Below are 16,729 nucleotides of genomic sequence, written 5' to 3'. Positions count from 1 at the left end.
GGGGAATGAGAGACAGAATTCGGCTTTTAGTTAACGCGCACGCTGCGAATTTTTTATTGTTCAACAACGCACAGGAAAAATCTCCCACCGGCACCACCTTGAAGTCAAAGCGTAAGACTGGTTACGCACTACGACTACTACGACTACGACTACGACTACGAGGGACGAACGGGTGCCGCCTTAAGGAGCTTCGCCCCTAAAAACCTATAGTTATACAGTCTGATAGATCCATCACTAATGCTCCCGCGAGCTTTTAGGGGCGAAGCTCCTTATAGCGGCACCCGTTAGTCCCTCGTAGCGTAGTATGTAACAAGTCTTACGCTTTGACCTCCAAGGTGGTGCCGGTGGGAGATTTTTCCTGTGCGCTGTTGAACAATAAAAAAATCGCAGCGTGCGCGTTAACTAAAAGCCGAATTCTTATAATAATAATAATATCTGGGGTTTAACGTCCCAAAACCAAGATATGATTATGAGAGACGCCGTAGTGGAGGGCTCCGGAAATTTCGACCACCTGGGGATCTTTAACGTGCACCTAAATCTAAGTACACGGGCCTCAAACATTTTCGCCTCCATCGAAAATGCAGCCGCCGCGGCCGGGATTCGATCCCGCGACCTGCGGGTCAGCAGTCGAGCGCCATAACCACTAGACCACCGTGGCGGGGCAAAAGCCAAATTCTTCTGTCTCTCATTCCCCATTAGCAGCCATTGGCATGTTCCAGTAGGAAACGTTAGGAGAAGTAGAAGTGTAAGTGTTAGCTAAAAGCCGACTTCTTCTGTCTCTCATTCCCATTAGCAGCCATTGTTTACCTCCAAGGTAGTGCCTGGTGAGATTTCTCCTGTGCGTGATTAAACAATAAAAATTTTGTTCAAAACGCCGTTGATTGATGAAATAAACCAACGAAAGACGCCAGATGTTTTGTAAAAGCAAAACGAAAGAACGCAGATGTTTCTAAAGCAAAACGAAAAGACGCCAGCTGCTTAATGAAAGACGCCAGATTTTTCTAAAGCAATGGTTTTCTAAACAATGAAAATTCACAGCGTACATGTAAAATTAAAGTGAGCTGCAAGTCGTCATAACTCTCATCGAACCTTTAGTACAAACGCGCCCGATCTCACGTCGGTGATGATGTACTGGGCAGAATTCACGGAAGATTCATGGTTTACCGATGAACCTCCGCAGCTTCGCCCACTCATCATCATTCACTCCGTGGATATGCTGTGATTTTTTTAGGGGCGAAGCTCCTTATAGCGGCACCCGTTCGTCCCTCGTAGCGTAGTATGTAACAAGTCTTACGCTTTGACCTGCAAGGTGGTGCCGGTGGGAGATTTTTCCTGTGCGTTGTTGAACAATAAAAAATTCGCAGCGTTAGCTAAAAGCCGACTTCTTCTGTCTCTCATTCCCATTAGCAGCCATTCTTTACCTCCAAGGTAGTGCCTGGTGAGATTTCTCCTGTGCGTGATTAAACAATAAAAATTTTGTTCAAAACGCCGTTGATTGATGAAATAAACCAACAAAAGACGCCAGATGTTTTGTAAAAGCAAAACGAAAGAACGCCGGATGTTTCTAAAGCAAAACGAAAAGACGCCAGCTGCTTAACGAAAGACGCCAGATGTTTTCTAAGCAATGGTTTTCTAAACAATGAAAATTCACAGCGTACATGTAAAATTAAAGTGCGCTGCAAGTCGTCATAACTCATCGAACCTTTAGTATAAACGCGCCCGATCTCACGTCGGTGATGATGTACTGGGCAGAATTCACGGAAGATTCACGGTTTACCGACGAACCTCCGCAGCTTCGCCCACTCATCATCATTCACTCCGTGGATATGCTGTGATTTTTTTGGTATCAAATAACCTTGTGACGTAATACACGTGTCCGCTTTGCCGCTCACACCGATAATCATTATCTCCTCAAGTCAGCAGGTCATGTAATAAACTGTGGCGGATTATATAGTCACAGATCTGATTCCAAGAGAACGGGCAGTACAGTTGAAGACGGCAGGAAATCGGGTAATTTGGTAAAAGTCAGACATTTCCAGACATAGCATAGAATCAGCTAGGACAAAAGAGGAGCGACTTGAGACAGCTGGAAGAGGATTTCCTCCTGTACATGTGTAAAAAAAAAAAAGAACGGTGAGTGCAAATCAGGCACACACGTTAGTATCTTAACGACAGTTTCTTAATATTCGATTCTAAATTATATTGCTCATGAAGCATGGCGATGATAGTGACAATCTTGTGTACATTCTTTGTTCCTTTCCAGGCTGTCATAGACTGTCGTCGCATGCTGTTTCGTGCATTTATATGCATCAATGTGCGAAAGTTGTGCATATGGTTAGTCCTGTTCCGCAACAACAAGTTGTAATGTTAATATGTACTTGAATAGGGCTACTCAACTTTCTTCCATTCTACAATACCCCCTTCTCCCCTAAGGTGGTCTGATAAGTGCGGCTGACAGTTGAAAAATTAAGACAGCCTTAAAACAGAATTCCAGCAAAGCCGCACGACCATGATACTGAAGATATAGATGTAGCAAACACAAAGCAGTGTGCGGATCCTACACGCGAAAGCCCTGAAATAGCAATAAGAAAGAATCGACATCGCATGGCGTGCATGCCGCAATCAATAAAGAATAATATTGAAGCAGCTTCTCACAGGACAATCGCTGATACTTTGCAGCGCTTTCACGGATTATTCCCCGATGTACAGCGTGTTGTCTGGGGCCAAGTTTTACGCAATTACACCTTTCCAGACAGTGTAAGACACCCCAAGAAGCCCAAGAAATTTAGTCAGTCATGTGTAATTTTCGCCAATGCATTGACTGTTTCCCCAACAGAAATAGGGGAATTCATTCGGGCCTCAAGATTTAAAAGTACGTCGAACAGATCCTGGAAAATTGGCAGTATAAGAAAAAAAAAAAGAAACAAGTGACTCTTTATAAAAAACATGAAAGGTTTTCCTTCGATGTTCTTACTTTTTGGGTATTTTTGTAATAACCTTTGGATAAGCTTCTAGAGCATTCTTCGAGTGAAAAAGCAACAGCTCATAAACGTTGCCGAACTCTAACTTTACCGCAGTGCTACGGAAAAAAAAAGGTTTGAAAGAGGCGATGAACTGATTTCACAGAGTTTGCCATCTTGCAGGCACTCAACCACATATATTGCATGCACAATCAACGTATACGTATACTTGCGTATAACTAGAACACTTGTGCAGCTTATATTGCGCAGAAAATGTTATGCAATTATGTTGCTTTTTTCGTATAGCACCCCAGTGTTTATTTCAGAATGTTCTTGTCGAATATGAAGTTTCTACGGCACAATATAAGGATAGCTTGGTGATATTATTGAATATGATTATTTAATACGTGCAGGCAGTTGTTTTCGTGAAGTAATCTCATTCATTTCTGACAATGATTATTTCTTATAATTATTCAATATAATGATCTAATACGTGTAGACAGATGTTTTCGTGGAGTAATGTCATTCATTCCTCAGAATTATTATTTCTTGTAATGTATATTTCCTTATCTATGGTGAAAACCGATAGTGATCGTCGCAGCGATGTCACTTCTTCCTGTTTGCCCGAGCTCGTTGAATAACAAGATAGGACTTCCTCGTATGCAGTATTGCGGAGACCTGCTTAGGGCAGTCAAAAAGCAAAGTCATTGTAATTTTGTGCATCAATATATGAGGGTTAAATGCGAGTGGAGTCGGGCTTGAGCCAAACTCTGCTAATGCCATACATTATTCTCAATATATATCTATCTCTTCTGTTTTCACTTACTCGATGGCGTCAAGTACAGTGCCCAGTAATATCTCATTATGGGGGGCCGAGAATGACGCCATGAAAAGGCACTCAGAACACTCCAACGCTGTTAGCGCGTATTGTGTTAACCCTAATGGCAGCGGTTGGATGGCTTAGCATGGCCACAATGGATGGGCTTTTAGCGAAAGAGCCTTGCCTAAGCGCTGCGTGGCTTCCTCCTTACCCGTGACCTTATTTTCCCCGACACTTCTTAAGCATCGGATATTTCACCTTGTAAGACCCTTACAACACGCTGGGAATAAAATTGGCATTGGCGCGGTGCTTGCCGTGGCCTCTCATCAGCATTCCGTCATCTCTCGCACACCGCGCATATTGTGTAATAAGTTTGAAGACTGCACCGCTTCCTTCCTCGTCATACTCATGCTGCGTGTTGGCTCACCGGGATCAGGCGTTGCAGCGAATGGTGGATGATAAAAATAGAACACAGTAGAGACAAGTTAGGTTGGTCCTGGACACAAATGCTGCACACTTACTTCTGGCTATGAACAACTCTAAATAGCGGGTCAATGCAATGTGAAGGTGCCCAGCAGAATGCGTCAGCGAGCAAAATGATAACAAAGATTGCTTGCACCTCGTTGGAATGGATCAGTGCCCATGACAATAAACTGCTAGAGGAATGTTTCCAGAATGGGCAGGTCTTTTTTCGGTGTTTTCATGTTGATGTGAAGTGACGACGTCGTAACGGCTAAAGATGCATTCGGAGATGTAGAGATGGCGTAGCCACAGTGCTTCTTGGTGAATCCATTTTCTTTTACGTCGCCTGTACAATCCCTTTTCGTGTGTTTTGCATGTAGAGAAGTTGTAGACTGGCGTGGCTATCAAGCGGAGTAGCTTGTTTTCTAGTTGAGAATCCCGGATTTCGTTAAAAGACTGCCACTAATACTTCGGCTAATAGAAAAAGAAAGAGCTGCTAGATGGGCTAGTTCGTTAAAACGTCAACTTGAGGAAGTTCAAAATGCGCGTGTAATGAAAAGACACGAAGATACACATTGCTAGTCGGGTGAGTTGGTTCATAACAGTGGATGAAAGATAACCAGCGATGAAAAGCCGGAGATATAGCGTGAAGTTATATGAATTCTTGTACAGTTGCAGCGAACTTTAGAATAGACATCCTATGATAAAATGAAATAACCAGATATTACGTGAGTTTCTTGCCTTGCTTCGGTATAATCTTTAGTTTTAAGCATTCGAGATTCCTCTGACGGATCAAAGGAGATGAAAACAATGCTGCAGCCTGTTTTTCGCTACTGCAGAACGCACGACCATGTGGCCAAACGTGTATTACGGTGACACCAGAATTGCTGACTGATAATTAAGGATTTAAAAAAATATGCACTCTGCTTAAGAGCCAAGTAGTTGTTGACGACAATGGCAAATGAGAACTTTGATTTGTAAAGAGAACGTAAACTATAAAAGATTGCTTCAGAAAAGCAATTCAGAACGCGATAGCTATATTTACAAGGGGCTCGTGCGACATTACGATTTGTAAATAAGCGTCGTCAACCATACAGTTAATCTAAGACATGAGTACTTGTCACATTCAGCATCGCTTGAAAGAATATATACGCTTCATTTGTCCCCGATTTTAACATCGCTGGTTTATTAGAAACAGAACGAAATGGGAAATCTTTAATAACCATCTGACCCTGCGAACCAATCATACAGATATAGAACGAACAGCTGAAATATTAATACTGAAAAGTACGACCTAATAAAACCACCACAAATGACTGCAATCTGTTTTGTAATACTTCTCGACTGACATACGTAGAAGGACCATCTAAAATGGGATAACCTGCGGGACGACTCCTTCGATGGAAGCAGGTATCCCTCGAGGCCTCTAGTAAATGGTACACAGAAGCATAATGCTCTGTGCTTACATGTCTGGCGCACCATTGTGCAAAGCACCCTGCCGACAACACCATTTTGAAAATGGATCCGTGTAATTCACGCATCCGCAAGGGTTCGAACACTTTTTCTTTTCTCGAGCAGGAAAAACGAAGGGGGAGCCAGCGAATAGTAGAAAAGGAAGGAGCAGACACGTCGTTTGAACTCATTCAAGAAACGCGCGGCCATTATCTAGTATTGATTGGAAGAATGCGGAAGAGGCACACGAATAAAATGCCGGCAGCTGTTTAGAAGTGCCGTCGATGTGAACGCCATCAGTGCAACCTTGAGGAGCTTTTTAGCTGATATTATATTCTAGTCAGTTTTCGTACGCGGTATATGCATGCTTGTTTTTACAACACATTCTTTTTACAATGACGGTAGGCATTTGGGCTCGGCGGAGGAACAAGAACTTGCTTTCGCAACAGAGACAAAGACATGGATTTTTTTCTTAGTAAAATGTGCGGAGTAGTAAAACGTGCAGAGAAATGTGCCTGGGTTATATATAAACCTCTAGCAAGCTTCTCCGCGGTGGTGAAGGAGTTTGGGGAGGCGTGAAACAGGAAGGGAGACACGCTGATCAAAACTGATAATTAAGAGCTGCAAAGCGCAGCATTTCTGAGGAAAGCATGACTTTTCGTTTATGAATTCGTTTAAAATTTATCACGAATCTGTTATTATAAATGTATCTACGGTTACAAATTGCATGCTTAACTATTGATGCAATGTGTGGAAAAGTTAGAGAGTGTACATTCTGATAAATGTTGCAATAGTGCTGTTTTGATTCGTAGGCGAGCCGCCGAGGTCGATGTCGGTTGAAGCGAATCAATTTCTGTATTGACGGAACTTACACGGTTTCTGGACCACCCGTAAAGAATTCAGGGGTGCCACAGCCGAGCAAAAGTGAAATTTCAGCTAGCAGCTGAAAACTGGCTACACCTTTAAGTGCTGATTATTGCTGGCGCGACTGATGAATTGTGCCGTAAACGTGGTAAGTTAGTCTTCTCGGCTTCTTTTCAAATTCGGATTTCCTACCACCCTAAATTTGATCGTCCAAACTATTATTTCATAAATATTTTATTATTTGCGAACCCTTTGAAGAGCGATCGCTCACTCTACTGCCGGGCTAAGGCTCTCCTAGTTCTGAGCGAGAGTGCAGTTTTATCTCTCATTGTTTTAATCTTGCCGCGACAGCCGCAGAGCTCACGCACATGAGCTATGCTTTTATATAGAGTAATGGTCTTTTTCTTCATGTACGCGACCCTACGAAAGGGGACGCACGGGCAATACCGTTGCGTAGGTATAAGCAATAGGGAAAAGCATGCGTTCATTACATGACCTTTCGGTAAACACCGCGGAATTCTGACCTAAATAAAGGACATTTTTCGTCTATAAAGAGGGTCTATAAAGCTCAGTGTATTGCAGTCCATTCTTTTTGTTCTTTTTTCTAGCGTATAAAGCGCCTTATTGCGAAATGCATAAGCAAGGAGTTGAACATTTGTTTCCGTGCTATATCGTGCCCTTTTCTAGCGCAGGAAAGTTGACACACACACACACACACACACACACACACACACACACACACACACACACACACACACACACACACACACACACACACACACACACACACACACACACACACACACACACACACACACACACACGCGCACACACACACACACACACACGCACACACACACACACGCACGCACGCACGCACACGCACACACACACACACACACACACGAAAAAACAAACAAACAAAAAACAAGCCCCATGGCTATCTTACTGAGTGCAAAACTTCATCGGCACTATTCGAAAGGGAGCCTGCTAGCTTTAAAGACTAAACTCACGCATCCAGAGTTTCGCGGGCGGGGAGGAGCGCGCCACAGAATGATTGCGCGTGGGCACATTCTCTTTCAAATGTATTGCGGAAAACATTCTCGCGCCATACGCTGCAATGTACGGTAAACAACGTCGGCGGAAAGAATACACGAAAAAAGGCACAAATAAGGCCACTCGAATGGAGCACCGGCAGCGCCGTATCACCCCTCGTCGAAACTGGAGAAAAGCTTGGAGGAAATGCCGACAACGGCGCAATGAGATTGGAAATTGCCTGTTTTCCTCCGATGTGAAAGAGCTGCTTTTTCGTTTGTGTCTGCGTCTTCTATCGTTATTGCTTCCACTGTTGACGGTGATGTTGTTAGCGATAGATCATTCGAAGAACTGCCATTAGATTCTCAATCCCTTTAAGAATATTTTGACTCGCATACTAGCAAAACATGGGTTGCGCTGGCGTAATGTTTCGCCGTAGGCGCCATTTCCACAGTGAATTCGGCATGAAAATGCGTAGATGAGTTCGTTGTGAGGCACGCCAGGAGTCTGCAGGTTCCGTTCTTCGTTAGAGATTTGGTTTAACGCATTCTAAAACTTCTCGTCACTTGAAAATATACGTGAAATGTACGAACTGTTATCATATACATGAAAATTCGTATTCTGAAATTAAGAAGTGAGGGGCAGTATTTGCGATGTAATTCATGGGTCCCGCAAGATCTAACAATGTGAAGCGAGTGTAACGTGAGAACATTTGGAACATTCAAGTTTAACTGATATGTCGCCCCATGTTTTTGGCACGATTTGCTGCTGCTTCTCTGTGGTGGTGACTTTATTCTCGGCGTTTAATGATTCATCCTTTTCGTGTTATTGGTTCATATGGTGCGCGAAACTAAATGACACTACATACGCTGCTGTGATACACATGCATCTGACACTGCTCGAGTCAGTTAATGGGCGTAGCGTTATTGTCGCGGCTTGGTTTTACAGATGGACAATTCGCGTTGTCAGGAAGCTTCTCTTCAGAGGCGCGGTTTACCATCGCACGCGATGCTAAACTGCGCATTTTGCCGCATGTAGTTTGCATATTAAGTCCGCGATTGTTGCAGTGCCGCAAATGTGGAAAAGACAGCAATTTTAGTGCAGTTTGTCAAAGCATGGCGGCCTGCCTTCGTTATGGGCATCACAACACAATGTAGAAACCTGCCATACAACTGGCCTGCAATGTACCGATTCGGCCATGAATTTTGTGAAATTTCATCAAGAAACTGTCCATGAAGAACCTTCATCATGTTACCAAAAGGGCGCGTATTGAAACTAATGGGAGAAGACAGGACAACATATAATCTGCACGAAGCAGCCTGCATACTTCGTCCGGCTTATTAGCCATGTAATCGAGAATAGCTAAAAAACGTCTCAAATGGTAAATGCCTTCTGTTTTCCTATTTGGTCAGGTAAAAACGAAACTTCAATTTCCTTCAGCTGCTTGGAGCAAGATTACCTTTAGGAATGAAAGATAACAATAATTTCTGAGGTTTTACATGCCAAAGCCACGATGTAATTATGACGCGCGTCGTAATGGAGAGCTCCGGAAATTTCGACCACCTGCGCTTATTTAACGTGAACCTAGACAGAAGTAGACTAGGCTATAGTGTTGCGCTTCCATCTAAATGTGACCGCCTTAGCCTGTACCGATGCCGCGAATTTCAGTAACCGAGCAGCATTCTTTGTAAGAAGTTAGCGCGATATCATAGCGGAAAGAATAAAAGAAATGAGGCGATAACCGAGATATTTCCTCCGGCACTGCATTAGTTGTAAAATACCGCACCTGTAAAAATTTATTAACACTGTGTTGCTTATAACTAGGTTACCATGCCCTTCTTTTTAAACGAATGCGCTAGAAATATACTTCTCCAGAGTCAGTGCAATCATTTCAGCACGTTGCTCTTGCATTTTTATGTAATGCATGAAAAAAAAACGGAAAACCACAAAGAAAAGCAAACGAACTTAGAGTGTGCAAACTGATAATAAATGATTCCTCCTGAGATGGTGCCGTAGGCGACTTGGCGGTTCATCCTGGCCGTATATCAACGTTGCACTGAAAAATTCTGAGGTAGTTGCGTTTTAAGGATAACATTAAAACAAGTATAATGCACATATTTCCACAAACAATGATTGGTCAGAAAGTTACGCCCAGGCCATATACATAAGCGCATCTTGCCTGATGAAAAAAAAAAGAAAACACCTCCAATGCTTGAAAGGCAACTCCTTGCCCGGAGGCTGTGCTGCCCATGCACTGCGTTGCGACAAACCACGCACTCGCCGGTCGATCGCCAGCGTCGCTAATTAAGTGGTGTCTCTGGTAGCTCACCTGCGGTGGTGAATAAATGAGGAGGCGAAATGGGGCAACGGTGGCAGATGTTGCCAGATTTCGAAGAAAAGTTACTTTCGACAGAACTTTAGATGACTATTTCGTTGTGGGGAATGGCGTTTCTTTCGAATAGCTTTGGGTTGCCACATTGCATGATGGCGTCGAAACACCTCTACTGGAGCGATAAATTTTTATACACTTTTTAACTTAGCGCTTCTCGACCTGGTTGCCGCACTTCCACGGTCTCTTCATCTATCAATATATGCCGATGACATCTGCATCTGGGCTTCGGGGGTGACGCGTCTTCACGTACGTGCCAGGCTTCAGAGAGCGGCTACACTGACAACAAAGTACCTTCAAGGACGGGGGCTGGAGCTGTCATCAGAAAAGTGCTCACTTGTTGCCTTCACGCGCAAGGCGATGGGCCCGTATGTAATTAAAATCAACGGCCATGCCATCACTTATGAGAAGACCCACCGCTTTCTGGGGGCCATAATCGATCGCGACCTGTCCTGGAGCCCTGACATCGCCTACATGAAGAAGAAACTGACCATGATCACCCACGTCTTAAGGTTTCTTGCTGGAAAATCGTGGGGTGCATCTGTGCGAGCGATGCTTCAACTTTACACCGTTCTGTTCCTCGGTTTCATGCGCTACAACCTACCTGTGCTTTGTAAAACCCGAAGAAAGAACGTACGTGTTCTCCAGTCGCTTCAAGCTCAAGCATTGAAAATATGCCTTGGCCTTTCGAGATGCACATCTACAGCAGCGACTGTCGTCATCGCGCGTGACCATCCAATCACTACATACATACGCGTCGATGCTTTGAGAATGCTCGTCAGACATTTCGCTCGGATTCCGTCGCACCACCTCGCCTCACTTCCTGCATCTAGGCCGCACTCTGCGCTCAGCGGTACTGTAGCATCACATCGAGCAGTGATTCCCTCGAACTTTACGCATACAGAAAGACCGCCGTTACCATTGCGGTGCCTACACCCACTCGAAGCCCTACTCACTATTCCCGGAATCCAAAAGAAGAAACAGTCGTCATATTTAGCCCTACAACAAGCCACACTACTGTACCTGCATGAGAAACACAGCGGACGCCTTCACATTTACACGGACGGTTCTGTCTCTTCTGCAAGCTCAGCAGGGGCAGTATTTATTCCCGCGAAGTCAATCACCATAAAATTAAAAAAAAAAGCATTTGACATCATCAACGACCGCAGAACTCGCCGCCATCCGTGCAGCACTAGAATTTGTAATTGAAGAGCCTTCGCTAGCTTGGTCCATCTTCTCTGACTCCAAGGCAGCTTTTCAATGTCTTATGTCGTCATTTCGTTATGGTCCTAATGAGCAGTTAGTCGCTGCTATAAGGCTCCTTCACCACCATGCAGTCGAGAAACAACACAACATAGAGTATCAGTGGATACCGGGTCATTGTGGTATATACGGTAACGACCGTGCAGATGAGGCCGCCCGATCTGCACATGACAGTGACCACTACGCAGATATACCGTTGTCCAGAACCGACGCAGCTACAAGACTTCGTTCGCTGGCACGTGAACTCACACTTGCCCACTGGAACTCGGCTGATTTCACCAACGCTCGTCTACACAGCTTGGATCCCAATCTGCAGCTCCGTCTTCCGTCAGGAATATCGCGAGCTGAGGAGACGCTTCTGTGCCGCCTGTGGCTTGGCGTGGCATTCACGAATGCCTACTCCTGTCTGATTGGAATGGCCAACAACTCTACATGTAATTACTGCAGCTACAAAGAAACGATCTCCCATCTTCTGTGTGAGTGTCCCCGTTTGAGCGCGCCAAGACAAGAACTTTCTAATGTGCTAGACAAACGTGACAATCGCCCTTTGTCAGAACAAAGGATTTTGGGACCTTGGCCGAGTCCGTCGTCAGGACAGAAGGCTTTAAAAGCATTATTGCGCTTCTTGCGGACAACTGGTCTTAGAGACAGACTCTGTAGTGTCATATTCTCGTTTCCTTTTTTCCGCTCTCTTTTTCTTTTTCCTTTTCTTGCTCTCCTTTTTTTGTAACATCTCTCTTCTATAATCTTTTATCCCCCTTACCCCTTCCCCTAGCACAGGGTAACCAGCCGGTCTAAGAACTGGCTAACCTCCCTGTGTTTCCGCTTGTTTCTTCCTTCCTTCCTTCCTTCCTTCCTTCCTTATACAGAAGCTTTGACTGTCCCTCCGTGTTTTGCTGAACTGGTTGTGGTTGCAGCTTTCCAACACAACTGACTTCTAGGTACGCACTTCCGTCTTACGGTCACTTTTTCTATTTCCGTCTCCTAATGTGCCCCCAGCTCATACATCACTGTCAACTATAGCCTAGCTAAGGAATAGCTTGTTGGAAAAGTTGAGTCAGAATCGATCGTCGACATCAGTACTGTTCTGTGGTAACTTCCTTGCTGACGATAGATTCAGGTGTATAGCAACTCGGCTTCAATATTTCTCCGCGTTCTGTAGCACACGCAAGCACAAGAATGAATTCCTGACAACACACGTGCAAGTAAAAAATCTAATAGCAAATGATACCAATCGACAAAATAACATGAATATCGACGGTTAACCAGCGATAGATTATAAGAAGAAAAAACTAGAATGCGTTACTCTTTTCGGTGAGCACTGATTTTCCACGCATACTCTAAGAAGACACGGTAACTATCTTTTAAGTCCCACGACTCTGCGTCGAGAGTATGAAAATATGCAACGAGGGTCCACGTGTCTCTTTAAAGAGATCCATGTAGCTGGCACGTCATGAGTGACAAAAATAGCGAAATGACTTTTTTTGGAGCGTAGTTTGCATTACAACGTAGCGTTCAGAAACACACATTTATATCCAAGTCGTATCCACAATACACGGGATATCACATAACTTCATAGATAACTGCACATGGATGCTCATCCCAAACGTCTGCCTAACTCAGTGTCGAATCCGCCGGCGTCGTGGAAAGATTATAAAATGATAGAAAGTAAGTGGAAAATGTATAGGAAGAGTAGTTGGATTGAGCGCGTCGGAACGTGTTACGAAGGAGAGAGGGGCGAAGGGGCGAGGGCCGCCGGAATTTGTTGTCCTAGGCGTCGTTTTGTCCCCAGACTCGATCCGGAAGAACCTGGCCGTATACAGCTTCAGTGCAAAAAAAAAAAAAATTCGGCAGATCCCACGCACTGTGGGAATCGATATAATGCGAAGCAGCCAGCAAAGAGCTGCATACATCGCCTTGTTTGTCTTTGCGCCAAATGAAATCATTCATGCCATGGCATCTAGCCCACCATATATCGCATGTTTGCCATGCACGCATGCATGCACAATCTAGTGTACACCATGCCAATGAAACGCATATTCTGGTATATAAGTGCATGACCTGTCGTTTATGTTCATCACGCACTCGTGTCATGACATGCCAATTTTGGTATATATCACGTTAACAAAACGGCCGGAAGCGCACCATGACAGTGGCATGTAAATCATACTGTACATGACATGCATAACATGATTCGCATGTTCAGACATCTCATTTATGTTCGTCATACAGTCACATCGCGCAATACCAATTTTGGTGTATATCAAAGGAGCGAAATGGCCGCGAGTGCACCATGAGTAGAGCATGTAAATCATGCCATACATGACATGAACATTATGGTTTTTCATGTTACCACCTGTCACTAATGTTCATCATATAGTCACATCGCGCGATACCAGTTTTGGTGTATATCAAGCTATCGAAACGGCCGCAATGCACCATGAGCGTGGCATGTATGTCATGACATACATGGCATGCATGTCATAGTTTTCATGTTACCACCTGTCATTAATGTTCTTCATACAGTTACATCGCGCAATACCAATTTTGGTGCATATCAATCTAGCGAAATGGCCACGAATGCGCCATGAGCATGGCATGTAAATCATGTCGTACATGTCATGCATGTCATGATTTCCATGTTACCAACTCTCATTTACGTTCGTCATGCAGTCGCGTCGCGCAATACCAATTTTGGTGTATGTCAAGCAAGCGAGACGGCACGAGTGCGTCATGAGCATGACATGTAAATCATGTCGTGCATGTCATGCATATCATGACTTTCATGTTACCACGTCTCATTTACCTTCGTCATACAGTCGCTTTACGCAATACCAATTTTGGTGTACATTGAGCTAGCGAAGCGGCCGCGAATACATCATGAGCGTGGCAATTAAATCATGACATACATGACATGCATGTCACGGTTTTCATCTTACCAACTGTCATTCATGTTCTTCATACAGTCACATCGCGCAATACCAATTTTGGTGTATATCAATCTACTGAAACTGCCGCTAGCGCATCATGAGCGTGGCATGTAAATCAGGTCGTACATGACTTGCATGTCATGATTTTCATGCTACCATGTCTCACTTACGTTCGTCATACAGTTGTGTCGCGTAACACCAATTTTGGTGTATATCACGAAAGCGAAACGGACGCGAATGCAGCATGAGCGTGGCATGTAAATCATGACATACATGTCATGGATGTCATGGTTTTCATGCTACCACTTGTTATTCATGTTCTTCATAAAGTCACATCACACAGTACCAATTTTGGTGTATATCAACCTAGCGGAACGGCCGCGAGTGCGCCATGAGCGTGGCATGTAAATCATGTCATACATGACATGCATATCATGATTTTCATGATACCACGTGTCAGTTATGTTCGTCATACAGAAATGTCTCGTCGTACCAGTTTTCGTATGTATCCCTTCATTTAAACGGCCGCGAGCGCCCCGAGACCATGTCATGTAAATCATGCTGCACATGACATGCGCGTCATGATTTGCATGTTAGGACCTGTCATTATGTTCGTCATGAACTCTTGCCACGCCGTACCAGTTTTGGTATATATGAAATTAACGGAACGACTGCAAGAGCCCAAAGGCCGTGGAATGTAAATCATGCTGTTCATGACATGCGTGTCATGATTTTCATGATATGACCTGTCATTTAAGTTCGTGATAAGGCCATGTTATGACACACCGATTTTGGTACACATCCGATTAACGGAACGGCCACGGAGCCCAAAGCCCGTGGAATGTAAATAATGTTGTTCATGACAAGCGTGTCATGATTTTCATGATATGACCTGTCATTTATGTTCGTAATAAGGCCATGTTATGACACACCAATTTTGGTATACATGCAATTAACGAAACGGCCAGGAGAGCACAACGTCGTAGGCGGCTAGATAGATAGATAGATAGATAGATAGATAGATAGATAGATAGATAGATAGATAGATAGATAGATAGATAGATAGATAGATAGATAGATAGATAGATAGATAGATAGATACGCTCAAAGTCGCAGAAGTTCGCTAAGAAATGCTTCGCATTTAAAAAGCAAATATGCATTTCGAATTTTCAGCACATTTGCCACAGCACTCTGCTTTAATGTGATGACGACTCGACAAAAAGCTGACGAAACCAATAGCAACCCACAGCCTCGAACACGCCGTCATTGACTAATACTTTTGTTTCGCCCTAAGCACCTAAGTGGACTGGAAGCCCGCTGTAAAGTTTCCGCGCCTGATAGCCTCTGCACAAATTTTGCCAAACGGTGGCATTCATTACAAAGTGTTTGATACAAAAAAAAAATCACACGTGCATATACGATGCACCCTGTTGGCAGTGATGGGAGCCCTAATTATTTTTGCGCTATTGCTTTCCCTAGGTTCAGAGCGGACAAAAAAAAGATAAATATAAAGCATTAATAGGAGCTTTCCTTTCTGCAGGGGCGCCATGTTTAACATTATGGAAATTTATTCACCAGTGCTACAACTAATCACCAAGCGGAAACCGTGTGCCTGAACCGAGAATTTGCTGATGACATCCTGGCTTGCATTTATTTCTAAAACAGATGAGAGCTGTTAACACCAACTGACCCCTCTCGGTAACAAAATGAGCGCATTATGCCGTCCATGGGAAGGTTCCATATCTGTACCGCATTTCCGGTAACTTTCCAAAAGCATCATAAATATTTTCAGATGTGTAATCTTATCTATACCCATTGCTAGTCAAACAAACACGTGTATATCGAACGACATCTGCAAACATTAAAAACAGTAATAAAAAGATCAAGGTTCCTAACTGTAACTGCAGTAGTTGACGAAGGATCGCGAGAATCTAAAGGGGTATCTAGCCTGCAAAGACAAGCTGGTACATCTTTCTGCCTGCATTTCATATTTTGCATTTAGCCATGAAGTAGGAAGCAGGTCAAACACTAGCAATACAGATAAACGTGACTGTATGGAGCAGAGGTAAAGAATGCTACTCGCAAATGAAGTTTACCTCCTGTCATTTGAAGATATCTATTACGACAGTCGATTATCGACGTAGTCAATGACAGATAAGATTAGTAGTGTTACAAGAAATACCTATTGAGCATTCGGCGACCTTGCCAAAAGGAAAATTCTGCAGCTTTAGTGCATGAATGCAGTCAATAATTTTTCAAAGAAGAAGAATTCATTTCAATTTACCTCACAATTACTACACTACAGTTAATTAAAGACAGCAAATAATGTACTGGATGCTTTCCTTTGCCTGGTTATCTGTTGGATTCATTTGACTGTGTCTAATAAAGAAACCAGACCCTCGAAAAAATTGCCCTTTTTTCGTTCTGAATTGTCGTGACGTTTACTACAATACTGTAAGGCTAAGTTGGGGAAGCGTCTGGCGTTTGTTCTATGCATGGACGCAGTATCGTGGTATTACATGGTCACAGCACGAGTAGGCAATATTTAAGTCGG

General features: G+C 43.8%; 1 long non-coding RNA gene across 1 annotated transcript in view; it reads right to left on the bottom strand.

Annotated features, from left to right (window-relative positions):
* Positions 1-414: 414 nt before the first annotated feature.
* LOC125757206 (uncharacterized) overlaps positions 415-16,729 on the bottom strand; it is a 54,693-nt gene continuing 38,378 nt past the window's right edge. Inside the window, exon 2 of the long non-coding RNA XR_007415142.1 lies at positions 415-613. This is a non-coding gene — a long non-coding RNA (uncharacterized LOC125757206). The remainder of the gene's footprint in view (positions 614-16,729) is intronic.

The sequence above is a fragment of the Rhipicephalus sanguineus genome, chromosome 2 (assembly GCF_013339695.2).
Source record: "Rhipicephalus sanguineus isolate Rsan-2018 chromosome 2, BIME_Rsan_1.4, whole genome shotgun sequence".
Lineage (NCBI taxonomy): Eukaryota > Metazoa > Arthropoda > Arachnida > Ixodida > Ixodidae > Rhipicephalus > Rhipicephalus sanguineus.
The sequence above is the reverse complement of the archived record's forward strand: the minus strand, read 5'-3'. Positions and strand labels throughout refer to the sequence as shown.